Source organism: Felis catus, chromosome A1 (genome assembly GCF_018350175.1).
Source record: "Felis catus isolate Fca126 chromosome A1, F.catus_Fca126_mat1.0, whole genome shotgun sequence".
Classification (NCBI taxonomy): domain Eukaryota; kingdom Metazoa; phylum Chordata; class Mammalia; order Carnivora; family Felidae; genus Felis; species Felis catus.
Window position 1 is genome coordinate 13,717,794 of NC_058368.1, and position 26,820 is coordinate 13,744,613.

A 26,820-nucleotide genomic window follows, 5' to 3' on the forward strand; every position below is an offset into this window, starting at 1 on the left:
TCATAGGAACTATTATGTCTTGTGGATGAGTACAGCTGGAATTCTCTCTATCCTGGAGAGCACACAGCAAAGATACTGAATGAAACACTCTTTCCAGAGAACCATAGAATCCTACTTCTGTCCTTTGGTGATTTACAACCAAACACTTGGGTGACTCTTTAAAGAAAAAACACCCATGCTTCACATTAAGAAACTGTTAATAGCAGGTAGGGTTGCACAGGCTGTGAAGTGAAAAGAACTGAGTTTGAGATCTGTCACTTACTAGCCGTGTGACATTAGGCAAATCACTTCACCTCTCTGGGCCTCAGTTGTTATAACTATTCCCATCTCTCAGCCTACATATAGGACCCAGATGAAACTGGGTACATTCTAAGAGCTCTGTAAACTATAACACAGATTATAATGTTATTCATTACTGTTTTCTAGATGCTTCTTTCTGTTAATCTAGAAGGGAGAGATCTAAATGGCAGGCAAATGCCCAGTTTAAAGGCAGTAAATCTGAAAGATAATACTGCAAACTGGAGTGAATGCCACTGCAGTAGAGTGAAAATCGAATCCTCGATTTAGCCAGGTGTCCAGAGATAACAGTGCGCACCAGGAAGGTAAAAATGTCTTTTTGCACAAGTCTGTGTAGAAAACTAAAGGATTCAGCTCTCAGTTCTGGTGTCTCTGATGTCAGAGTGATTTCTCACACCCAGAAATGATAACAATGGACACTTGTGCACTGGCTATCACACATACTTTTTTCCCTTAAGTTGCAACACTATTATGTCTTCTTACATAGGCAAGTTCGGCTTTTTACACAGGTCTACAAGTCTAATGTAAAACTTTGCGCATGTGCTTGCATGAAAAATACTACTGTTGGTGGAAACAAAAAAAAAAAAAAGGCTGGCATGTCCAAGGTGTGAGACCCTCCACAACAACAAGCTTTCAGTGAATTTACGCTTCCCTATAAACCTAGGCACCTCCTTGTAAAATAAGCATTTTTTGCGGCATTTTTAATGGCCCAGTTCCTCTAGTCATTAAGAAACAAATTTTTTATGGATTTTAGTACTGTTCTATTCAGAAAAATTGTGTATTTTATGGGGGAACATATACACAGCTGCCATATATTTCTCAGGTTTCTAGTTAACAACCTTTGCCTTGCACAGTTGGACTGCTGGTGTAAGTTTGTTGGGGAACCCTTCATTTTCTTATCTTGCTTAACTTCTATCCCTCTCTTTCCCTCCTGACAATGGTCGCAGCTCTCCTGACACTGAAGCACGGAAAACAGATGGCGTCCCATCTCTCTTCTCAGGGCTTTGTCGAATTGCATCCGCAGAACTACACTGGGGGAGAAATGTGGGTGCCAAACACATTTTGCTCCTCTAAGATGGGATAACTTCCCTTTCTGCACTGTGATCAAAAGGAAGCTGCACCCACGGAGGGTCCAGTGAGGTGCACCTCTGGATACTGTGCACGGTTCCTTCCTCTGAGCAGTCTGTCTCCATGGAGACAGACATGCAACAGAAGAATCAAGACGGGGCCAGGTGGGGACCAGGAGCAGCAGGGGAGATGCCAAGAGTCAACAGATGGGGAAAAAAAAAAACCAAGAAACACTAAATGAGAAACCCAATTGTTTGAGTGGGAGAATTTACCTTCTAGATGATTTTTACAATATTTCCTCATCTCAAAACAAGAAAACAAACAAGACTGTCCTTAGGTGAGTAAAACTAAAGCTTTAGCTGTTCACTTCATCACATATAATTTCTTCAGAGTATTCTGAATATTCTGTAATCATTTCAATGTTTAACACGGTAGATCTGCTTGATTGTCACGAAGCCACATTAGTGAGGAAGTAGATGATCAGGAAAACTATTGCGTTTACTTGGCACATGATTGTATTTCCACTTAAAGCCCTCATCAAGTTGCACACATGATAGGATCTATTAAATTCTTGGCCTTCTCTTGCATCTCATTAATTTCAGAGAGTGATATCTGATGATCACATTTCAGAAATTGTCAGAAGCGTCTTACTCCTTTTGTTGCTTGTTGCCAAGCGAGAACAATCGTGTAATGACACCACACGTTTCAACATGCCTTTTCCTAATGAGTCTTAGGGGGAAATGCAACTTACGAGAATAAAGAAAACAGTCTGCTACTTCCCACAACATCAAAACCATAGGAATATGGCTTTGTGTGCATAATACCACATGACTATAATGTCTGCAATGGGGTGGTTATATTCTACATAGAATATGAGATACCACTGCTAATAAATACTCATATTATTTGCACATGCCAATATAAAGTCTTCAGTAACACATAATTTGTTACCATTTCTAAGAACCAAGGGATAAAAGGGAACTGTAAAAGATCAAAACATCAGGTCTCAGCTTTGCCTCTGAACAATTCATTACATGCCACATGACACAAAAGCAAATGTGTTTAATGGTACAACTTTTAAAAAACAGGAATATGTTCATTTTGTTCCATCACCGCTCAGGATTGTTTTCAAAATAAAACAGTGAATAATAATCAATGCAGGAAAAATAAGGTAGTAAATGAGGTGTATTTATCTAAAACCCTCTGTCCTCAGAGACCAAGAGTGACTTACCACTTGGGGCTTGAAGTGCACGTGTGACAGCCAATGTCACGGTAGCCAAAAACGAAATGAGAACAATGGTCTCAACCGCATTCTCAAGGTGATGCTTTTTAAAGAGATGCCTTTGAGTTTATGTCAGTGACACAACTTTTTATGACATTGCAATGTTGTTCTGTGACATTGTGAAGATATCCTTGGATATAGCACAAACCTGTGATATTTCAAAAGGCTTAACAATTCATGTACTCAGGAAGTACTCTAACAACCAAGACATGAAAATAATCTAATTTTTTGTGGTCAGTGTTATAGTTTAGTTTAATTCATGATAATCACATTCCGTCCTCCTGTATGATTTGAGTCAAGTGAAAAGATCTGCATGCCCCAAATATAACTCCTTTGTCCACATTAAGTCCTATTAGAGTCAATTGTAGATTCTGACATTATTTCCAAAAGAACCCTATTCAACTTAAAATTCTATCACCAATAATTAATTAAATTATAGTAGTAAAAAACAAAAACAAATGGTTAGCTGGTTGAAGATCCTTCAGGAAATATGACCAGAACAAATAATATAAAGAGATATGGAGATTGAGATTAAGGGAGAGAGAAACAGTTTGACATTTACTGAATACATGCCACGTCCAATGCATTATAATTTTTAGTCCTGAAAATGAATTGTTATAACTCCCGTATTACATAGTAGATCATGCAGTCAATGAGGAGCACATCCTGAAATCTGGCTCCACTGATGAGAGAATAAGGGTGGTAGGTGGGTGTGGAGAAAGGTCTGGAGAAGGTCCAGGGCATGAGGAGGTCCTGGGACAGCCAGGACAGTAGTAGGCTAGATGTCACAGGAAAAAGCTCCAAAGGCAAGTTACACTGAAGGGATGCAGATGGACCTAACAGAATCCCAGCATTGGCTCTCTTTTATTTCATGATCACGTTTCAAACTTTTGAAGAACAGGAGCACCTGGGTGGCTCAGTCGGTTATGCATTCGGCTCTTGATATCGTCTCAGATCATGATCTCTCGATTCATGAGATGGAGCCCCACGTCAGCCTCTGTGCTGACAATGGGGAGCCTGCTTGGAATTCTCTCTCTCCCTCTCTCTCTCTCTCTTTGCCCCTTTCCTGTTCATGCATACACACTCTCTCCCTTTCAAAATACATTAAAAAAAAAACATTTAAAAAACTTTCGAAGAACGGAGGGGAGAGTGATTCACATAGATGAAACTACGAGTGTGCTTCAATCTTCAGGTGCTTCAAATGCAGTAGCAAAATGTTGGGGAGGGAGGATTTATAAAAACCAAGTGGGGTAGTGCTTGTGAGTGCGACGAGTGTGTATATAAGTGTGAGGTGTGAGGCTGTGCACGCATGCACGTGGGAGTGTAGTATGCATGTGAAGGAGTGTGGTATGTCTGTATGTGTGTGGTAAAGCCCACTTCACATATCAGTTTTTGAATTCCTCACATTGTTACAAAGGAATAGTATTTACCAATTAAAAAGAATGGTGTACTGATACGTGCTATACAGAAGAGTTGGATCTTGAAAACATACTAAGTGAAAGAAAAGTCACAAAAGACCCCATAAGGTATGGTCCCATTTATATGAAATGCCTAGAAGAGGCAAATCTTTAGAGACATAAAGCATATTATTGTCTGCCAAGGGCTGGGAAAGGGGTAATGGGTACTGACTGCTAATGTGTATAGGATTTTCGTGGGGAGCGATAAAACATTCTCAAATTATATTTTGGTGATGGTTACACGACTCTGTGAATATACTAAACACCATCGAATTGTATATTTTAAATGAGCAGATTTTATGCATGTGAATTATATCTTAATAAAGATGAAAAAAATTAATTTGGGATCCAAATGCCTGGATACAAGTTTCCAAGAGAAGATGCAAAGAGATAAACATATGTCCCTTAAAAATATGTCATCTTTTGGCAGCAAGGACTATAAGAGTACATTGATCTTAATTTGAAAGAAACTGGTAATCCTTACATAGAAAATAATTCATAAATTATGTGAGAGAGCCAGGTGTTCATGGACCCCCTTCGTAAAAGCTGTGTAGGTAGAATGAAAATGAACTCAGGTTATGATACCACTCAAATCTCTCCCCTAGGGCTTTGCATTGCATATTTAGTACACGTAAAGATTACATCATAATAAAGATGATTATAAAGTAGAGGGAAAGTGTGGTTGAGGATTCCATCTAAGTTTCCTTAAAGCAGCAATTCCGGGTTACTGCCAAAATATTTATAAAGATATAGTACTTTAGGCAAAATAGAGATTTCCTAGTAAGATATTTGTTTATGTACAGGGAATTTCATTTGTTTGTTTTGTTTTGTTTTAAATAGACTTTCTTTGGGACACCTGGATGGCTCAGTAGGTCAAGCGTCTGACTCTGGATTTTGGCTCAGGTCATGATCCCACAGTTCATGAGTTCAAGACCACATCAGGCTCTCTCCCTCTCTCTCTGCCCCTCCCCCACTCTCTCTCTCTCAATAAATAACTTTAAACCTAAACTTTAAAAACCAAACAAATACAATAAAATTCGACTTTATTTTTTAGGCACTTTCAGGTTCACAGCAAAATTAAGCAGAAGGTGTAGAGATTTCCATACACCCCTTACCCCCGTCCATATGCACAGCCTCCCCCACTATTAACATCCCACACCACAATGGTACACTTGCTGCATTCAATGAACACATCACTTCTACCCAAAGACCATAGTTAAAATTTGAGTTCGCACTCTGCTGAATATTCTATGGGTTTGGAGAAATGTAAATGGCATGTATCCATTACTGTAGTATCATACAGGATAGTTTCATTGCCCTAAAAATCCTCTGTGCTCTGCATACTCCTCTCTCCCTCACCACAAACCCAAGCAACCACTGCTCCCTTTACTATCTTCACAGTTTTGCCTTTCTCAGAATGTCATATAATTGGAATCATAGCACATATCCTTTTCAAATTGTCATCTTTAAGCTTCCTCCACGTCTTTTCAGGGCTTGATAGTGCATTTCTCTTTAGCACTGAATAATATTCCATTATCTAGGTGTACCACACTTTGGTTATCCATTCACCTTGCTTCCAAGTTCTGGCAGCTATGAATAAAGTTGGTATAAACATTTCTGTGCAAGTTTTTGTGTGGACATTAAGTTTTCAGTTCATCTGAGTAATTACCCAAGAGAGTGATTGTCAGATTGTACACTAAGAGTGTGCTTAATTTTCGAAGAAACTGCGACAATTGTTTTAATTACAAAGACTGTAAGATTCAGACAGAAAAATAAGGTTACCTAAAGAGGGAACATCAATTTCAAATCAGATTGTCAGATGACAAGGTCTCAAACTGTAGAAAGTTTTAAGAGAAGGAAGTTGTAACTTTAGACTTTTCTATAGGATCGTTGTTGGTCATTTATGAAACCAGAAGACAAATATTCTCAGAGATGCAAGGGCTCTGAAAATCTGTTACCCAGATAACCTTCTTGCAAAATCTACTTGAAATGGGGGCACCTGGGTGGCTCAGGCATTTAAGTGCCCACCTCTTGATTTTGGCTCAGGTCATGATTTCACAGTCTGTGAGATCGAGCCTCAAGTTGGTCTCTGAGCTGATAGCAGGGAGCCTGCTTGGGAGTCTCTCTCTCCCTCTCTCTCTCTGTCCCTTCCCCCTCTCTCAAAAGTAAATAAACTTAAAAATGTTTTTTCTTAAATCTACTTGAACTCTAAGTTGGATAAAGCAAATTAGAATTCAAGCATGGAGAAATTATTGTGTAAGAAGATGGTGATAAACACAGTTTTCCCTGCTCTCCTTAATTAGAACATAATCCTGCACTACAGGTTCTCTAGGACTCTGTACCTTCTGGATGACACTTGTCACAGATGCTGGTGTATACATGTTGCTGTAACTGCTTGATCTACGTCTGTCACCCCCACTACACTGTGAGGTCCTTGCAAACAGGCGGTGTGTGATATTGCTCACCTTTGCAGGTATCCCTGCCAACAGCAGGATGCCCAGCATCGGAACAGGCTCTTACTTCTTTGTGAAGAAAATGAACCTGGTGTCTCTTCTGTTACACTTACCATATCCACACTCAAATGTAATATTTGTGACCTGTGTCTCCTTTTTAATGCCTCAAGTACCAGGACTAAGATGCATTATCTCTGCACCTCAGGAGTTTCTTCACAGTTTCCAGACTAAATAGTCACTCAACTAATATTTGCTAAATTATTGGATGCAATTCCCTGCCACACCCTCTTCCCCACCTCACACCCCCGCCACACTATCCAACCAAAAGCTATGTGCTTTTTCACACTTCCATGCCTTTATCTGTGTTGTTTTAGCCTCTGATTCTTTGCCCCACCTTCTCTATTTCATGAACCACCAGACCTTCCAGGTAGCTCCAGCCCTGTCCCCTCTGTCAACACTCAGGCAGAACTTGCTCCTTCCACAGCAAATGGACTATGTTGTACTAAAATTGTTTGTTCATGTGTTTTCTTGCACATGAAATGGTGGGCTTCTGAGGGCTAAGATTTTTACTTTCCCAACTTTAGCTACCATGTTACCTAACTCATAATAAGTGCTCATTAATATTTGTGTTTTTTTTAAATAACCTGCTGAAGGAGCCACATGGGTATGTAAGTTGTTGTTTATCTATTCAGAAGGGTTTTGTTGGGCCAAATTGAAAGTAGCAAAATAAAAATGGAAACTAGGCATCGAGGGAGGGTGTGCAAATGATGAACAAGCATTTCCAAATATACCTGAGCTTGGTTTCATTATGGAGGAAGATTTTGTACTCCCTGTGTGTCAGAGAACAGAACTTTCCAGGTCTAGTAAATGCAGCTAAGCTCAAGCTTTAGGTCCATTGCACTGAAATTATTTTCTGTCTTTTGGTTATCATCATGAAGTTTTACTGCTCATCACTAAAAGATGAGGAGGAAAATTATTCATTGTCTCAAATGTTCTAATTAATAGCTAAATCAAGAAATGTCCCTTATCAAAATTTCCTTTGGTCTATTGTGCTAGACTAATTTTCTCTGTCATATGAAAGTGTCATAATTTTTGGTACTTAATGGACTCAAAGTTTTAATGGGAAGATTTAGTTAATCTTTTAAAATCTGGCTTTTGTTAATATATACTTCCTTAGCTATAGACACTATGGTTAGATTTGCTTGGTCTATAATTGGTCTCTCTCTTTTGAACTTATTTTTGCTGAGGTTTTTTTTTTTTTTCCTGATCTTGAAAGAATAAGGTAATCTAACTCCACCTGCCTATTGATGAGGGTTTTCATGCACAGTCGTCTTTTAAGTAACACTCCTGCTGAGAAACCGTTTGCACACAAGGAGAACCAAAATGTAAGACTTGCCTGAGACAGCACAAGCAATTTTGGATAGACAGAGACCCAAATAAAATGAACATAACCCGAGAGATCCATGGGTCAAAATATGCTAAAAAGAATTCAAACTGCTATTATAAATTCATCTGGAAAATAGTCTATAAAAGTCAGTACTTTGAATCTCACATAAAGGCATCCTACTGAAACAGGAAATGCTAGGGTATTACAACAATGGCTACTCTATTCTCTATAACATAAATATGAAGGTCCTAGAAAGCAGTCTTCAAATTCTATCTTTTACAATATCAAATCCATTTTATAAAATTTGGAAAGTTCTAGAAGCAGCCTGACATTGGAGCAAGGATTGCTCAGGATACTGTTTCTTTTACATAGGAAAAAGTGAAGTATGTTGGTTCTTGTCTACAAATGCAAGAAGCAGAAACTTGAAAATTAAAGTTGTGATATTAATGAATCTCACCCAATTATTATCACAATTATTACTGATGTTTAATTACTCTTATCACTTCTGATTTGACCTTTGCAAAGTAAGGGTACTAGAATAGGAGTCATGGGTTTCAATGCTTCTATGTGCCCATGGGTAAATCCTTCTATCTTTTTGGATTTCAGTTTCTCTATAAAATTAAGAGGTTGAATAAAATTATTCCAACCTTGGTTTTGTGACTAAACTTAGCTATAGAAAAAAGAGATTTAATCATGATCTGGAAATAAGATAAAAATTCAACAAAAGTTAAGAGAGGATATTTGACTTAAAAGACAAAGAAAACACATTCAATTGATAGTTTGCTGTATCACCACCTATAGATGAGATTGGTGTCAAAGACATGAAAAGAAAAAATGGAAAAACTTTAAGCCAAGAAAGGCAAATAAATTGCTGATGGTAGAGGCTGTCTAGAGCAGGATGTAGAAGGTTTCAAGGCCAAGTCTGAGTTCAGTGGGAAAGAATGTTGTGATTTATTAGCACTATCTACCTTGGGTTCAGAAGAGAAGAGTAGTAGTGTATGCAAGGTATTTGCCACATAAAACAATATTCTAACCATGTGTAGTAGATTCCTATTATTTGTGCCGAAGACTTAGAACAGCGTCTATTCTCAACACAACAGTATATCATTTGTCACAGGATATACAATAAAATACAACTTTTTAAAATGGTCATTTATTTTTGAGAGAGACAGGGGGCAGAGGATCCAAAGCAGGCTCCACACTGACAGCAGCGAGCCCAATACGGGGCTCAATTCATGAACCATGAGATCATGACCTGAGCTAAAGTCAGACACTCAACCAAAGGAGCCACCCAGGAGCCCCAGTAAAATGTAACTTTAAAATGGAAGTAAATTCTTTCAGGTTCTTAATTATTGTTTAAGTACAAGATTAGAGCAGAAAAGCTGGTTGCAGCTACGTTCATCTTTTATGCAGTAGTAGTAGAAGCTCTAGAAATTTATTGAGCACACAACTGCCCAGAATAAGTACTCCGTTTTCGGCCTCTCTTACAGATAGATGGGGCTACTTCACTAAGTGCTGACCAATGAGATATCAGAAGAAATGATGTGAGCAACTTGCAGGCTGTGCTCTTTCCCCTTCCTGCGGGTTCCAAAGCCCACTGGGTGAGGGCAAGCCACTAGGGAATGATGATGAGGTTAACACCTGGAGTCACTATATCAGCCATATACTGCTTACACATGGAAAGTTGCTGTCTTGCTTAATCCACTATAATTTCAGGTCTCTGTTAGAGCAACCAAACCCATACCTCACCTAATAAAATACTTACTTTGGGGTATGGGAATGTGCACAAGAAACACGTGCCTTTTGTGACTTAGAAGAAAGGCATTTGTGACTTAGAGAAAGAAAATGTGACTTAGAAGAAAGGCATTTCCATCGTGTGGATATTCCCAAGAAGTCACAGGAGGTGAAACTAGTGATGCAGCTTTAGGAGGTAAAGGAAGCGGTGCAGCTGCCGGGCAGACCTTTCGTAAAACTTTATTTCTTACATTGGGGTTACATAGGTCAAAGCCAGCAAACCATCTGTTTATAAATAAAGTTTTATTGGAACATAGCCATGTTTATTTGCATGTTGTCTAGGCTGCCTTCTGAGCTACAATGCAAAGTTGAGTAGGACTGACAGAGATTGTTTGGGCCACAAAGTCTAAAATATTTGCTATCTGGACCTTTACAGAGAAAGTATATTGGTGCCTGACTTAAAAGATAGAAGCCTTGGGGCGCCTGGGTGGTTCAGTCAGTTAAGCATCCAACTTCGGTTTGGGTCATGATCTCACGGTTCGTGGGTTCCATGACAGGCTTTGTGCTGACAGCACAGAGCCTGCTTTAGATTCTCTGTCTCCATCTCCCTCTGCCACTCCAACCTTCGTGCACGCGCTCTTGCTCTCTCTCAAAAATAAAAACATTAAAAAAAGAGAGAAGCTTTTCACCCACAGGAACGCTATCTAAACTGATTTCAGATATCACTTTTCTTATTTCCACATGGCAGTGTGTCACATCTGAGTATTAATATCCCTTATCCTACTTTCAATTCAGCTAAATTCTCTTTTTCTATCAAAGAACTATTTAAAACTTTTTAATTTCTCCTCACTTCTCTCCCTAGTAGTAACTTTACTTGACTGCCGTTTAACCATTTTTCACAAAAAGATACTATCTCTTCCCAAGAATTAGTGCATTACAAAGATGAGCTGGGACAACCAGGGCAGTGAGGCACAACTCCTGGCTGTTGGTGCTGCTCAGTGACTGATTTCCACACATGGTCTCACATCTAACGAAGTCCAAATTCACTCCTGATTTCTAAGGTCACTTAGAAACAAGTGCATTTCTACCACTGTCAAAGAAAGTGTACCTAAAATGTTTAAAGAAAACAAGACTTCACGTTAACTCCAAGAATGCTGTGGGTCTATTCTAGCAGAAGTTTTAGGAGATAAGCCAGTCGGAGTCTTCAAAAGTGAATTTGACTTGAAAGGAATTTTAAATGGAAGGAAAAAGTGAGACTAATTAAGAATAGCTTACATTTATTGCAATAGCAGTCAAATAATCAAAGGGAAAAGCAAATGGTTGTGTTTCTAAATACAAATGAAAAAATACACCTATCAGAAGTGGGCATCCAACTAATAGTGAAAAGTTCATAATTTTGACTCTAAATTACTGGACTCTCGAATTCATTCTTTCAATATACGTTTGAAAAGAACAATTAAGAATCTTGAGGTGATGAAGTATCTGCAAAAATAGCTAATGATCAACATTAAGAAAACGCAGGGAAACTCAGTTGATATATGTGAATACATCTACACACTAAAAAAAGTTGTGCCTATATTTTTTAATGTATTTAAAAATTAAATTTATTTTATATAACCATCGTCTATAGCATGCTTTACCTATGAGACTTCAGAATCTAATTAAAAACAAAATATTCATGTTCAGAAAATCCAACACTGTTGGAAACAGGAAATGTTTTGAAATTCCATATAGTTATGCATATATTTAGAACATGTACTAATTTTATTACACTTATTATTCTCTAGAGCTGTGCTATCTAATATGGTAGCTACTAATCACATGTGGTTTCAAGTGCTACTGAGCACTTGACATGGGGATGGCCCAAATTTAGATAGCATGAAATACACACTGAATATTAAAGACTTAGTACAATGAAAAAGAATGTAAAATATCTCCATTTTTTTACATTCCAATTACATATTGAAATGATAATAGTTTAGAAACATTGGATTAAATAAAACACACAATTAAAATTAACATATCCTTTTTTTAGCTTTTTAAATGTAACTATTAGAAGATTTTAACTGATCTGTGCGGCTTTCATTGTATCTCTGTTAGACAGCTCAAATCTTGGGTATCTCAGAGTACTTTCTTGTTCAAAGACAGTTATCAGCTTTAGGGTTCTGAGAAACCTATCACCACAACCCTGGGAATCAATAAATGTAAATTGTGTGCTGGATATTTCAATGAGACTAAAAAGTTATTCTGTCTACATCCAATGCATCTAGAAACTTTTAGAGAATCTAATAAGAAATACAGAAATCAAATGTCCAAATCCTTGTCTTTTCCATCTGAATTTCATTGATTCCAATGAGATTTTGTAAGTGTGCAGAGCAAGATGCAGTGTTAGTTATAAGTTGGGAGGGAAAGAGATGGCCCCAAATAGCACAATTAACAAAAGGATGGTGCCCATATGGGATCCAATAACCATCCTTGGGATAAAATTTGACCGAAAATAATCCCTTAGCCAAAAACTTAGCCCCATTACATTATTTCCTTGGATGAAAACTTTTTCTAGTGTTTTCCCTTCACAATCAGCCTAAGGTACTAGCTTGGTATAGAAACAGATGAAAAAAAGACTTCAGGAGAAAAACACCCACGGTTTTCTAGGGTCCTTCATTGATATGCTTTCCACAAATAAGACAATATTGCTTACAATATGAGTTCTAAAACATCGTATTACAAAATGCTTATTTTACCGTAAGAGTTCTAAAATGCTGACTTGATTTCCTGGCCATCTAATTTTACCTTAATGAGCTATTTTATTCAATGAATCACTGTTCTTGTAAATTCTTCTGCTCAACAGAACAGAAGGTGACAGCTGACGGCATGTGCCGCTGACAGCCCCGGGCTGCCTCTAGCCCTGTTGCTTTGAATGATTCACTCAGGATAGAGATATTTGACCCTGCAGAAAGGCAGTCCTTTGGATTTCCTCCTAAGGCCCACTTGAAAGTTATCTCCCACTGCTCTTTCGATGTCAAGCCTTGCCAAGAATAAAAGTGCTGTGTCACTCACTCCACTGGTTCTTTGTCCCTAAACAGATGAAAAGTCCTTGTTTTCACTTCTAAGATGTCAGAGAATGAAAAGAGAGAAAAGTAATTTCGGTGCCCAGAAGTAGAAATGCCTGTGTGATCGTTTCCAAACAATACCAGTTGCTTTTGAGGTCAACAGGAGAATGTGAAGGCTGATTCTGCTGTTTCTAACTCACAGGTAAAGAAATACTTCATTTGTCAAAAAAATCCACACTTTATTATTACATTTTAATTTAAGAAGAGACCAACGGGTGTGTCAAATGTGCAGAGCACGGTTTTATTCATTAATAGAGGTCATGATCATGGGAATAACAACCCTACCTCCTACCTCCAACTTAACCAACCTGTAGCAGGATCTCTCAGCTATGCCTACCATACAATTGCTTGGGGCTTTTGATATTGGGACGGACAGAGGTGAGCAGTGAGTGATGTGCATGCTAGCTTTTAGTACCTGAGCTGAAGAAAGTGAGAGGAGTTTGTGCAGGGGCCTTGGAAAAGACAAAAAAAGAGAAGAGAGAGAGAACACAAGATGGTATCTAACCCCAGCCAGCCTCTGAGACTAGGTCTAACCTTCCTAAGAAAGGGAAGGGGATGAAACATTAAAAAATAAAAAATAAAAAAGACATCTATATTGGGTTGCCTAGAGTGGCTCAGTTGGTTAAGCATCCACCTTCGGCTCAGGTCATGATCTCATGGTTTGTGAGTTTGAGCCCCATGTTGGGTTCCGTGCTCATAGCTCAGAGCCTGGATCCTGCTTCAGATTCTGTGTCTCCCTCTCTCTCTGCCTCTTGCCTGCTCGTGCTGTCTCTCTCTCTCTCAAAAATAAATAAACATTAAAAAAAATTTTTTTTTAAAAAGGAAGGGGATGTCATTTGGATGCGGAAACTTCCAAGACTCTGGATATAAGATTGAGAGTGTGAATGATAGAAAGTGCCTCCACCAGTGTCCAGAGGCGGTACCAGGCTAAGATACAAGCCAGGGGTAACCTGGTGTGGCAGTCAGTGGTGGGTCCTTCAGCAAGCGTGGCTGAGGGAGTGGGCATAGGTGTGAGAAGCACCACATTTACCAATTTTCTCTGTTTGTGTCATTGTTGTGCCATCAATTTCTTCTCCATTTTCCTGCCACCACAGTCATCACCACCGTAAGATCAACACAATACCTTTTTTTTTTTTAAAGCTGTTCATCAAAATAGTTTTGGAGAATGTGACGGATGGGAATCACTGTTTCTGTCACAACTTCTGTGCTGCAGTGGTGAGCTGTAGGATGACAATGGACACACCAGCAAAAAGAGTGTTGTGCTCCCCACTCCAGCACAGCGAAGTTCTCACAGGTGCCCCTACAGCTATTACAGCCAGGCGCCTCCAGGGGGCAGATGTCTGGGGTGGGCAGAGAGGCAAAAGATCAGAAGTCTTGATCAAGGGCACAAGTGAGACAAAGTTTAGGAAACTCTGAAGAGGGGCTGAGATCAGCCAACATACTCGCGAGGCCTCCTCGTTCATGCACAAAGCCTGGAGAGGCCTACATGCATTCAGATCTCATGCAGCTTTGCTACAGGAGAATGAAGCAGGCGACAGAGTATGAAGTCAGAATCCCCAATCCAGAAGTGATGCTGTTACTACATATTGGGAACGAGGAGAAAGAATAAAGTTGCTCCCATATTTTAGATTGGAATTTTTCATTTGAATATATATTTAAATATTAGTCTAATATTACTCAGTAGATGTATTTATTCATGAAGGTAATAGTAATTTTTTTTTGAAAATTGAATTATATTTTAAATTCTCTAGGAAAGATCATATTGAAAGGAATCTGTAATAACACCCCTCATTAAAACATCACCCACTAAATGCATCTGTTTTGTATAATTGGATTTTTACCTCCAATTTTCTTGAAATGAAATATAATTTACACTAAATTCATCATATTTTATCAGACATTTAATATGTGCCATGCTTTGAGCTAGGTCCTAGGGGCTCAGAGATGAATAAAACATAGTCCTTGTCCTTAAAGAGGTCATGGATTGTCAAAGAAGATAGTTATGATAACACATGAGAAAAAGGCATTAAAAAAGAAGCAATTAATTCGGGACGGTGGGAAGAAAGTTGGGAAAGCTTTATGACTTTGAAGCTGAATATTAAAGGATGATTAAGAATATGCCAGATAATTAAGAAAAAAATGGATATTCCAAACATAAAAAGAATATGTACCTGGTTACAGCATTAGTTACAATAGCTAAAATGTGGAAGCAACCAAAGTGCCCATCAATAGATGACTGGATAAAGAAGATATGCTGTATACATACAATGGAATATTATTCCGCCATAAAAAAAAAAAGAATGAAATCTTGCCATTTGCAACAACATGGATAGAGCTGGAGCGTATTATGCTAAGCGAAATAATTCAGTCAAAGAAAGACAAATACCATATGATCTCACTCATATGTGGAATTTAAGGGAAAAAAATGAACAAAGGGGAAAAAAGAGATAGACAAACCAAGAAACAGACTCTTAACTATAGAGAACAAACTGATGATTACCAGAAGGGAGGGGTTGGGGGGATGGGTTAAATAGGTGATGGGGATTAAAGAGCACACTTACAGCGATGAGCTCTGAGTAATGTATAGAATTGTCGAATCACACTATTGTGCACCTGAAACTAAAACAACACTGTATGTTAACTGTGCTGGAATTAAAATTAAAAAATTAGATTATAAGAAAAAAAAGTGAAAAGGCAAAAAAAAAATGTACCTGATAGAAACTGGATAAAGGATACATACGATCTATCATTTAGGCAAATACCTGTGAATCTATATTTCAAAATTTAAAATATGTTAATATGATAATTGTCATATGTATTAATATACAGGGTATTTAGGAAAAATGGAAAGTTATCTTGGGTGAGGGATTAGGGTGGGAGGATGCTGGACAGGAAGTCAGGAATCAGCTTGTACTACAAAAAATAAAGCTGGCAACAAGCAGAAGAGTATCGAAACGGTGGAAATAGAAGACAAGAAAATTGAAGAGGTATTTTTGAGGTATAGCAAAAGTCTTCCATGATTCTGATAGAGAAAAAGAGCATTTTAAGATTGGAGTAGAAATTCATTCCATTAATCATTATAGAATAATCAAAGAAGGTTTTATAGTGAAAGATAATGAGTTCAATTTGGAACTATTGAAATTGAGTCTCAGTACCCAAGTCTGACATGGCACTGGAATTCAAGAACAAGGTCTTATAATGTGCACTTTCTATGTTGTTTGAGAATATTCAATTCTGCTATAGGAGACAAAAAAAAACAAATATGATGGACTGAACTCATAATAAATGTTGAGCATAGTATAAATTTTAACAGGCAAAATTCATAAGATATTTTGTTTGTTATGCACACATAATATTTGAGTAAGTAATTTGCAAGGTATAGGTGGAATTCATGGAATATATTAAATTTAGACAGTAAGTTAGTAACCTGTAAGACATGTCAACAAACAACGGAATACATAAAAAGCAAGAGTAAGGCCAAAATCAAACCACCTCTGAGATGACCACTATGTCACCCTCAAATTCAATCATCCATTGGTGACATCTAGGATGGCCTCATGTGGGTCCCATGTGTACTCTACCCAAAATACGCACATAAGACCTATGGCTGTTTACAGGCTAACTGGCGAGCGATAACTATTTACAGATGTTCTTGGCCCTGAGTGGCTCCTGTAGAATAAGTACATATCATTGGCTCAGGACGCCTTCTTTCTGTGAACTGCTACCTCAAATCTCACCTCTGGTCCTCATAAGCACAATTTTAGCAAGAAGGTCTAAGATGGCAGAGAGAGACAGAGAAGATCTGTAGCCTTCTGAACCCCAGGTCACAGGTATCATAGTCCTTCCATATGTTCATTCCCTTATCCAGGAATGTTAATTTACCCCATCTCTTTACCCTTGCTTGTTGTTCTATGTTTTAAATTGATTTAATAAGCCATGTGATTCAAGCACTGTAATGTGGTCTATGAGCCTTTCTGGTCTGTGACTTCCAACATAGCATACCTCATAGCATACTTGGAATATGCAAGGTAATTTCCCATATGATAGGTCTCAACTATAGGATTATAATCATTGAGGTATTTGAGATAATCCAACTGGATCCCAATTACCATGGTTTCACATGGCTATTTTTCTGGTGTATACAAGCTTTCAACAATTGTTGAAACCCCGTAAGACATAATCAAGCATCCTTCTTTGAAAAAGTACAAGTTAACCACAGTTTTGTATCTATTTCTGAAACCTTAATGAAAACCTTTGGCAGGCAAAAGCAATGCCCTATTTATCTTTGTATCTCCACACCTAGCCTATTACCAGTAACAGTGCAGATACTGAATGCGTTTTTGCTAAATTGAAGAGTAAGTTGCAGTACATTTTCATAATTCAGACATTCACATGCTGATATTTATATGTTGACTCTGACAAAGCTCATCAGTGGGATCAATAAGCAATTTTATTAAAAACTGTGTGGACTAGATCATTTATCCAGACAGAGACTGTCGTGGGAAAATACTGAATCCCTCCCAGGCAGGACTGACAGAATGGAAGTGACTTCTATGACACGGTGGTTCAAGACTCCTAGATCAGTGAACCTCAACTTAGTTTTCAAAAGATTATGCCTAAGATCCCAAATTCTCTATTCATTGTCAAAGGAAGTTAGCAAACAATTTGAGAATGTAGGGACGTGGAAAAGTAAACACATGTCATGTAGATCGTTTGCTGAGGCACAGTACAGCAGAGAAGCAATACACCGATCACAACAAGCCAGACCCCAATACATAAAAAAAGAGAGAAAGAAATTGGAAGTCTTTTTGTTTATTTAATCGGGGATGATTATTAAGTTGAAGCCATGTTAGATAAATTATAGTTCATTCATACCACAGAATATTTTGCAGCTTTTTAAAAAGAGAGGAAAAACAATTTCTAAACTGCTATGGAACAATCTACCAGATATACTGTTAAGCAAAAAAAAAAAAAAAAAAAAAAAAAAACAATGTGAGGAGTAGTTTGGATAGCATGTTAATATCTTGTGTTTAAAAGAATGTGGACAGATACTTGTATATACATAAAATTTGTGGAAGGATACATGGCACAGTGATTACAGCGATTGACTCTGGGAAGGGGAACAGGCAATTGCAACATGTAGTAGAAAGTGGACTTGTTCTTTGTTTTTATGTATTTTTAAACTTTTGTAACTTTGTATTCTTTATATTTTCTGAAAATAAAGATAAAGTAAATTAGAGATAATTTTTTTACTCTAATGTCAGATTTTTTAAAAAACGCTCTTTCATCAAAAAAATGTAAAACTCTGGGCGCTGGGGTGGCCAAATAGGTTGAGCGTCTGACTTTTGATTTCGGCTCAGGTCATGATCTCACAGTTTGTGAGTTCGAGCCCATATCGAGCTCTGCACGGACCACACAGAGTCTGCTTGAGATTCTTTCTCCCTCTCTCTCTGCCCCTGTTCTGCTTGTGTTCTCTCTCTCTGGAAATAAATGCATATTTTTTTTAATTTATGTAAAATTCAATATAGTAAACAAATATATTTCTATTCATATTCATATCTACAGTGTGCAGTCCTCCACTGTAAAGTGGACGATTTTTCATTTCAGATTTACTATAACTCTCAAAACAGAATAAAAGACTATAGTTTCTAATTATGTTGTACATTCAGTTATATATTTAGAGCATTTTTCTTTCAAGTTAATATATCGCATGAAGCCATTAGCCGCTGAGGCCTGTTCAATTCTAGAATTTAGTTAAACTGCAGGTTACTTGATTACACAAATTCCACACATTAAAAAAAACCTTTCTTCACAATAGGAGGTAATACTCAGGAGATGGCCCCCATGAAGTCCGAAATTGTGAATTTGACTCTTCCTAAACAAGACTGAGAAGAAAATGAAAGCTATGCACCTTGGTTTTCTCCTCTATAAAATGGGACTAATAGGCATAACTAGCATGATAATACATATAAAACCTGCAATAAATGATAGTTGTAACTAACACAGCTTAAAGATCAAAAGAAGATATGCTGGTTCTGCGTAAATATTTATGTCTATGGGACACCTGGGTGGCTCAGTCGATTAAACATGGACTGTTAGTTTTGACTCAGATCATGATTTCAGTTTGTGAGTTCAAGTCCCACATCGGGCTCCGTGCTGACAGTGCAGAGCCTGCTTGGGATTTGACCTCTCCCACTCACTGCCCCTCCCCTGCTCTCTCTCTCTCTCTCTGTCTCTGTCTCTCTCTCTCTCTCTCTCTCTCTCTCTCTCTCTCTCAAAATAAATAAATTTTAAAAAATTAAAAAAATACATTTATATCTAGAAAACATAAGTTTGTTGTCTTATTTAAGTAAAACCGTAAATGCCTAATGATGCTTGATGATGGTTATCTTCCTATCACAGCTTGGCACACATCTCTCCCAAATATCTCTGATTACTTGTTTAAATGGGAAGTGGTGTATCTCCCAGTGTATTCACAATTAACTGTTTCCAATGGCCTGGGTAAACAAAATAACCATACTGTTGTTCATATTTCTTACACAGTTGTAAGATCCAATTCATCTAAAACAGCTTTTTAAATGGTGGTTAAAAAAAAAAGGAAAAAGAGGCATGCTTTGAATGATTTACCTTGAGTGATGAAAAACTTGAATTAAGATCATAAAGATAACAAGAATGCACATTTGGAAGGGGGTAGTATTAAATCCATCTTTCTCAGGACGGATCTAAAGACTAATTTGAAAATAATTCATCCTGATTTGGTTAAATTGACCAGGTAATCACCTGCAGTCTATTTTTTACTGCCTTTGTAAACACAGACAGGACATCATTTATTTGGAGCTTTCATGAAGAATCATGTTGGTGTCTTCAACATTCCAAAGAAGTTGATACTTAAATGATTAGTCCTTGAGAATAAAGATAAACCAGACTATATCGCCCTCAGGTTTACATGCTGTCAACCGGCAATTATCTAATCGATTTTTTAGTTATGCCTGTAACGCAAACTAATTCCTTTGAAAATTAATGGCCACGGTTGTTTTATGAACATTCAGTTCTATTATCCTACCAGGAAGGGAAAAACAAATGGACCTAAAAAAAGTTTGAAGATGCACAATTGGACAAGAAGGTAGAGGGTAGCCTTAAACACAGTAGAGTCTGCCATTGGAGAACAGCTACCTGCAAACCCAAACCTCTTCCAGCCTTCCTCTGGTGTTTCTTTTTTTCTTTTTTCTTTTCTTTTCTTTTCTTTTCTTTTCTTTTCTTTTCTTTTCTTTTCTTTTCTTTTCTTTTCTTTTCTTTTCTCTTCTTTCTTTCTTTTTTTAATGTTTATTTGTTTTTGAGAGAGAGAGAGAGAGAGAAAATGTGAAGGGAGGAAGGGCAGAGAGAGGGAGACACAGAATCTGAACCCACGAACAGCCCCCACGAACCAGGAAGATCATGACCTGAGCAGGAGTCAGACGCTTAACCACTGAGCCACGCAGGCACCCCTGATGCTTGTTCTTAAGTCGGCTAGCCACCAAGAAGGGAGGGAACTAGCTGTTGCCCCTAGAGGCTGCTCCCTGCCTGGAAGGAAAGTGTGTGGTGTGGCTGTGAGTGTGGGTGGGTGTGAGCATGGGTGGGTGTGACAGGGCAGATGCAGAATGCCTGTGTGGGTCTCTCATCTGTTACATGAAAGGGAAAGGGAAAGGAGAGGGGGTGGGGAGGATCAAAGACACACCTGGAGGAGCCTTGATGAAGGACCACATTTGGCAGATCTTTATTCCTTGATTCAGATAGGGAAAGAATAAGAATGATTTTCAAATTCAATTATTTCTGAGACCTAGCTTGATTTTCAGTCCACTGAATACCACAGCTGGAGCAAACAAACAGTGAAATCAGTTCAGGTTAACAATGAAATTGTATCAAAACCAATAGTTGAAAGAAAAGAAAAGAAGAGAAAAGAAAGGAGGGGAGAGGAGAGGAGAGGAGAGGAGAGGAGAGGAGAGAGGAGAGAAGAGGAGAGAAGAGGAGAAGACAAGAGAAGACAAGAGAAGAGAAGAGAAGAGAAGAGAAGAGGGAAGGGAAGGGAAGGGAAGGGAAGGGAAGGGAAGGGAAGGGAAGGGAAGGGAAGGGAAGGGAAGGGAAGAATGATCACAACAAATCTAGAAATCTCACTGAGTCCTCTGGAGCCTGAAAAGGAATAAGAGAACACATATGCTTAGAATGAGGAAAGTTATTCACAACCATTCTTATGTCATGTAACACTTCCTATAAATGGTTGTTCTATTCTATATATTCACTTAATCACTCATGTAATGTTTCCCATAGAAGGTGTACATTTAATGTGATAAAAGCCTTGTTCTACGCTGGGATAGAGGAAGAAACAAGCCCGTAGGGAACTCTGGGCCTTCCTTTCAGCATGAAGATGCTCAACACAGGCTGCAAAACCTGGGGGGAAGGCGAGAGAGCAAGAATCAAGACCCCAGCCTACGAAGAGCAGAGAACTTCACTCCACCTCACAAACCAGCCTACTCACTCCTCCTTCCTGTAAGGAGAGAGTGAGAGTTCAAGTTTAGAGGCTACTGGCATCTATCTGGTGGGTAGAGGCCAGAGGTGCTGCTTCCCCAGTACAATCCTGAGAAGGTAGAAATGTTGTTAGAAGTCCCTATTTTACAAAAGGAACATGAAGAGTGGGAGAAAAGTGCTTCCTCTGGTGAGCCTGAATTCTAATCAATATGAGTTCCTCACCGCCCATATCAATCTCCCATAAACCTATAGCGTGTTCCCTAAAACACTTTCGGGAACACTTTCACACTTTGGGGTCGTCATTCATGCTGTTCTCTTTCCCAGAATTCATTTGCCCCATTCCCACCCATCTTGTCTTCCCCAGTTGTTGTAATCCTATTCATCTTGGAGGTGATGCAGAATATCCTCTCCCTTTAGAATCTTTCCCCAACTCCCTATCCCCATGGGAAAATTAATTCCAGGCACTACCAGCTGCTTTGTAAACTTGGGCAATTGAGTCTCCCTTTTTCATCTCTAAAGCAGGAAGAATAGTACTTAAGCCTTCAGGGCTAGTCTAAGGATTAAAGCATGCAATCATACCTGGTTGATAACTGATGTGTCATAAATGTTCCTTTCCCTTCTGCACTCTGAGACAGAAACTAAATTAATTTCCTGTCTCTTTGTTAAATAATCCTGGGACCAGGCATATTTTCCTGTGACTATGTTAAAAAATACTGAGACAAGCAAAAATAACTTAGCTATTTGCTCTAGGAAATATTTGTTCCTGGAAGATATGACTGTGAGCCAACCAAACTAGTTTACATATCAAGACAGAGTTTACTCATCAAGACTCATTTCAATCCCCTTGCCTCACTATGCCTACCAATCGAAAACTATTATGTCATAAACCCTGCACCCTGCTAGTTTGACTCTGCTTATAAACAATGTGTTTGCTTAATCAACACATTGTTTCAGAGATTTGACAGTTGACACGTCTTTGCCTTGAGATTGAATAGCACTTTGCTTAAACTTCTAGTACAGCACTATGCTATAACTTTGTTATTGGTGATTACCCAATTATCTTCCTTCCTCTGTAAAATGGTAAGCTTCACGAAAGCAAGATCATGTCTTTTGGTCTTTATAATTCCAGTTGGCCAATAGCTGAGCCACAAAGTAAAAAACATGTTCTTCCTTGAATGAATGAATGAATGAATGGTCATCCTTGATGTCACAAATCCACTTTTAATCCACCGACCTAGTGGTTTCAGTGAGGGACAGTTTTGCTTCCCACAGGACATGTGGCAACGTCTGGAAACATGTTTTATTGTCATGACTAGGGGAGGGGGGCACTACTGACCACTGGTGGGTAGAGGCCAGGGAAGCTTCTAGACCTCCTACAGTGCACAGGGCAACCCTCATAACAAGGAATTAGCCAGCCAAACTGTCAACAGGGTTGAGAAATCCTGCCCTTCCCTGACATCCTCTCCATTCTGCTCTAGGTGTCAGGAGGCTTATCTGGAATGTGACACACAGCTCCCTGCTTCCCATCTCTGATCAGATTCAGCCAGTGGGAAGTACCAGCAAGGGATCCGAGTGTAGCAGGAGAACAGAGACCAGCTACTTAGTTCCCCTGCTCCCTGCCTGCCAGGCCACAGGTCACACAGGCTTGTCTGTCTTGGGTTCCTCTCCTAAAGCCCCCACTCCTCCCCGGAGCTTCTCTGACAGCTATAGCTCTCCCCAGGTTCTAGTAATTGTTCTCATCCCCTTGCCCCTATAGGTCTTGACATGGTAAGTGTTCCTCCTGTTGATAACCTTCACCATCCTTTGTTGGTTTCCCTAATGCTGCTTATACCCTGGTAATTAGCTCCTTCATTAAATGCTCCTCAATTATTCTACGTGGGTGTGCCAACTGTTTCACAAGGCACCTACTAGGGGTAGATGCCACATAGAAAGACGGCTTAACACATCTGCTTCAGACTGATCTGCTCTCATGATGCAGGGGTCGCAACTCTGGTTCTAACTGTATAACAGAGTGCCAGGACTCCTTGGAAGGGACATGCGTGCCTCTGAAAAGGCTATTTTCATTTATATCTGTTGGGAACTAATCCGGTTCCTAACCACTGAAACTCAAGGGTGCAGTTTAAAGTTCCTTCTGGAAAAAAATAAATAAATAAAAGCTTCACTTCTGAGCCTTTAGTAAAGTGGTTTTAGGGCAGTAAAAAGCCATTATACTTTGGCAAACACAACCACATCAAACTATAACATTAGTACTGACTGGTGAAAACATTCCAGTAGTCTCAACAGCATATCAGAATTGTGAAAAGAAAAACTGAGAAAAAAAAAATGTTTGATCTGCTTACCTGAATTCAGAAATTGCTGAAATTCAGAAATTTGTAACCATATTAGGAGAAAACCAACAGAATAAAGTTTTCTCATAGACCAAAAGAATCTATGATGGGGTGCCTGGTGGCTCAATCCCCATCGGGCTCGCCAGGACAGTGCAGGGCCTGCTTGGAATTCTCTCTCTCCCTCTCTCTTTGCCCTTCCCCCACTGGCTGTGTCTCTGTCTCTCTCTCAAAATAAATAAACTTAAAAAAAAAAAACTCTTTTAGGGGCACCTGGGTGGCCCAGTTGTTAAGCATCTACTCTTGGTTTCAGCTCAGGTCATGATCTCAACAGTTCCCTGGTGTTTGAGTTCATGAGTTTGAGCCCCACATCAGGCTCTGTGCTGACAGTGCAGAGCCTGCTTGGGATTCTCTCTCTCCCTTTCTCTCTGCCCCTCTCCTGCTTGCGCTCTCTCTCTCTCTCTCTCTCTCAAAATAAGCAAACTTAAAATAATATTTAAAAATTTTTTAACAAAAAGTCTTTTAAAAGAATCTATGATTAACTCTGATGTTTAATTTAATATGCATTGTGATACTTACGGAGGCCCTTCTGTATAACTAATATTCAGAAAAAGAGACGGTATTTGAAATGGGGAAAAAAAAAACAGCCTAATGTTTTTACCGGTGTATGAAACTACAAACCCAGGTATAAATCTTTTTTATGCTGTCAAGCCCAGAAAGAGAGAATTATATAATGGAATATGCAAGAGCAAGGCTAGAGGTCCTTATGCAGATGTAAGCTGATTAAAATTAGCACTTCATGAAATTGCTTTTTTTTTTATAGATGAAAAGTGACACTAAGTGGGACACAGCTATAAAAGTAAAAAGTCCTCATTTTTCAATCTATGCTGAAGGTCCTTTCGAAGCACGACCTTATTTGGGGCTTTAACCTAAGATTATAATATGCAAAGGACTTTAAACTTTTTTTTTCCTTTTGCTTGTTGGGTTTTTACGAAAAACTGCCAAGATGATCCGAGGGCAGGGTAACAAAAAGAGAATTGACAGAAAGAGAATTGAAACCGTAAGTTTCAGACTTTCAAAAGTGGCACAGCTTTGGAAAACTACTTAACTTTTGGAGCCACGGATTTATCTTTCAGTTTGAGTCCTAAAATTGCTGAGAGGATTAGGGGAGAGCACACGTACAGACCACCTTTCGAAGTGTCTGGCATCCAGGAGCAGTTACTCATGATTAGTGTCCATGAGTCGCCTTTCATTCAGGGGCAGTCCTGTTAGTCCATTCAGCAAACTTCGGTTGCACACCTATGAGGCACTAGGTGCCACCCAGGTGCCTGCAAGGAGTTTCTAATGTGTAAGTATGAAAATAACTTGAGTCCATTTGATTTGGAAAGAGAGAGAAGAGGTTAAGGTCCAGCAGGAATTTTAATTGAAATTGAAATTCCCCTCGGATTGCTGATTCAGATCCATTACTACCGTAACACTGCAGAGGCTGTGACCCGGTGCTTCAGAAAAATCACGCTGAAAGATGTAAAGGGTCTGTCTTCACACTACTTTGTTCCATTAGTATTTCTAAGATAGCATACTCTTCTGAGATACCTTCTTCACATTATCAAGCTAATTGGTGCACTACCCTACCAACTTTGCCAATTACTCCCAAGGATCCTCTGTCATGTGCTTGCGTTGCTTCTGTTTGAAACCCTCTCTGTTCTGCTGACTCAACATCATCAGAAGTACACGCTGCCTATCACTGACATTTCTCAGAGACACACAAATTGGACTGAAGCACCAGCAATTAATATTTCCACTTTTCTCTGCATGGCATATACAATATCATAAGTGGTACTTTAAGTGTAGAAATGAAATTAAATTCTGGGAAAAGATGGGGTTTTGTGGAGGCCAAAATCATGACAGGTGCACCTTACTTCCTGAAAGGCTTATAAAGGAGAGGAAAAGACTAAGGCATAAGGTGGCTTAAGGTACATTTTTTTTAAATCACCCCCTTTTTTCCTCCCCAAAGAGCTTAAGGCAGGAGGTAGAATAACATCCATGCCATTATATCATTTTTTAAAAAAACTAAAAGAATAGGATGATGATTTTATCACTTAAATGTTTTTATTATATAAAATTAAGCCAACATAATTTATGATTCAAAAATCACATTTTTAACGTGAGTTCCAAACCTACCAGCCATGGTCAAGCTCCAAGCTTACAAAACCTCCTTAGAACCACGCAGTGGCTTTTATTTATGGTTATGGCATTATATGCAACCACACAGTGGTTATAAAAATGGTAGTAAATCCAAAGCTCTCAAATGGCATCCAAGTCCATACTGGCTCTCCACGTTCACCTCTCCCAAGTTTCCAGAACTTGGCAGCGGTCTGGAATACGACTCCTTCCCCACCTCACCCCCACACCACGGCACCCTCCCTCCTCACCTCCTCCAGCTCTTCATTGGTATATGAAGCTACAAGCCCAGGTATAAATCTTTTAGTGCTGTTGAACCCAGAAAGGGAGAATTATATAATGGAATTATATAATGGATTATATAATGGAATATGCAAGAACAGGGCTGTCACTTCCATGAACGTTTTCTTGGTTGCCTTTCCTAAAAGTCCTAACACTCCTCACTTTCCCTTCCTACGTGATTTTTCCCATTAGCACTTGCCATCATTTAACGTATTATAACATATCACCAACAGCCCTTTTATCCACCAAATATGTAAACACACCTTGCTTACGAATCTCCCTCCCTCTACTAGAATGTAAGGACCACAGGTGAATTTATATGCTTTGTTCATTACCATAGTCCCAGGGTCTAGTGCAGTGCCTGGTCCCTAATAAATACTACATATCTTTTTGTTGAATGAATGAAAGGGACCTTCTGCCCTCCTGAATTTGGAAGTCCACATTTCCTTGCCAGTTCCCTGGGGCCACCTACAAAAGAATTTTGTATTAAGAAAATTGACAAAAACTCAAAAATAAGGGAAAAGGATGGCTCCTTGTCCTGATTCAATCTCATATTGAATCCTTGTCTGATCGATCCATGAAGAGCTCATTTTAATTCTCCAGGGGAATGTATCTTTATTTATCATATCATTTACTATTGATTAGGGTCCAGACTCTAGGAAGTTACATGGCAACTATCAGATTTTTGTCTGATAGAGATTAAATAATTTCTCTGCAGAAGCAAAAATAACCCCAAATGATAT

The 26,820-nt window shown here is 38.8% G+C and overlaps 1 long non-coding RNA gene across 1 annotated transcript in view; it reads left to right on the top strand.

Moving 5' to 3' along the window:
- The first annotated feature begins 1,522 nt into the window (after positions 1-1,522).
- Positions 1,523-26,820, top strand: part of LOC109497423 — a 48,860-nt gene continuing 23,562 nt past the window's right edge. The window contains exons 1-2 of the long non-coding RNA XR_006593925.1: positions 1,523-1,702; positions 12,762-12,930. This is a non-coding gene — a long non-coding RNA (uncharacterized LOC109497423). The remainder of the gene's footprint in view (positions 1,703-12,761; positions 12,931-26,820) is intronic.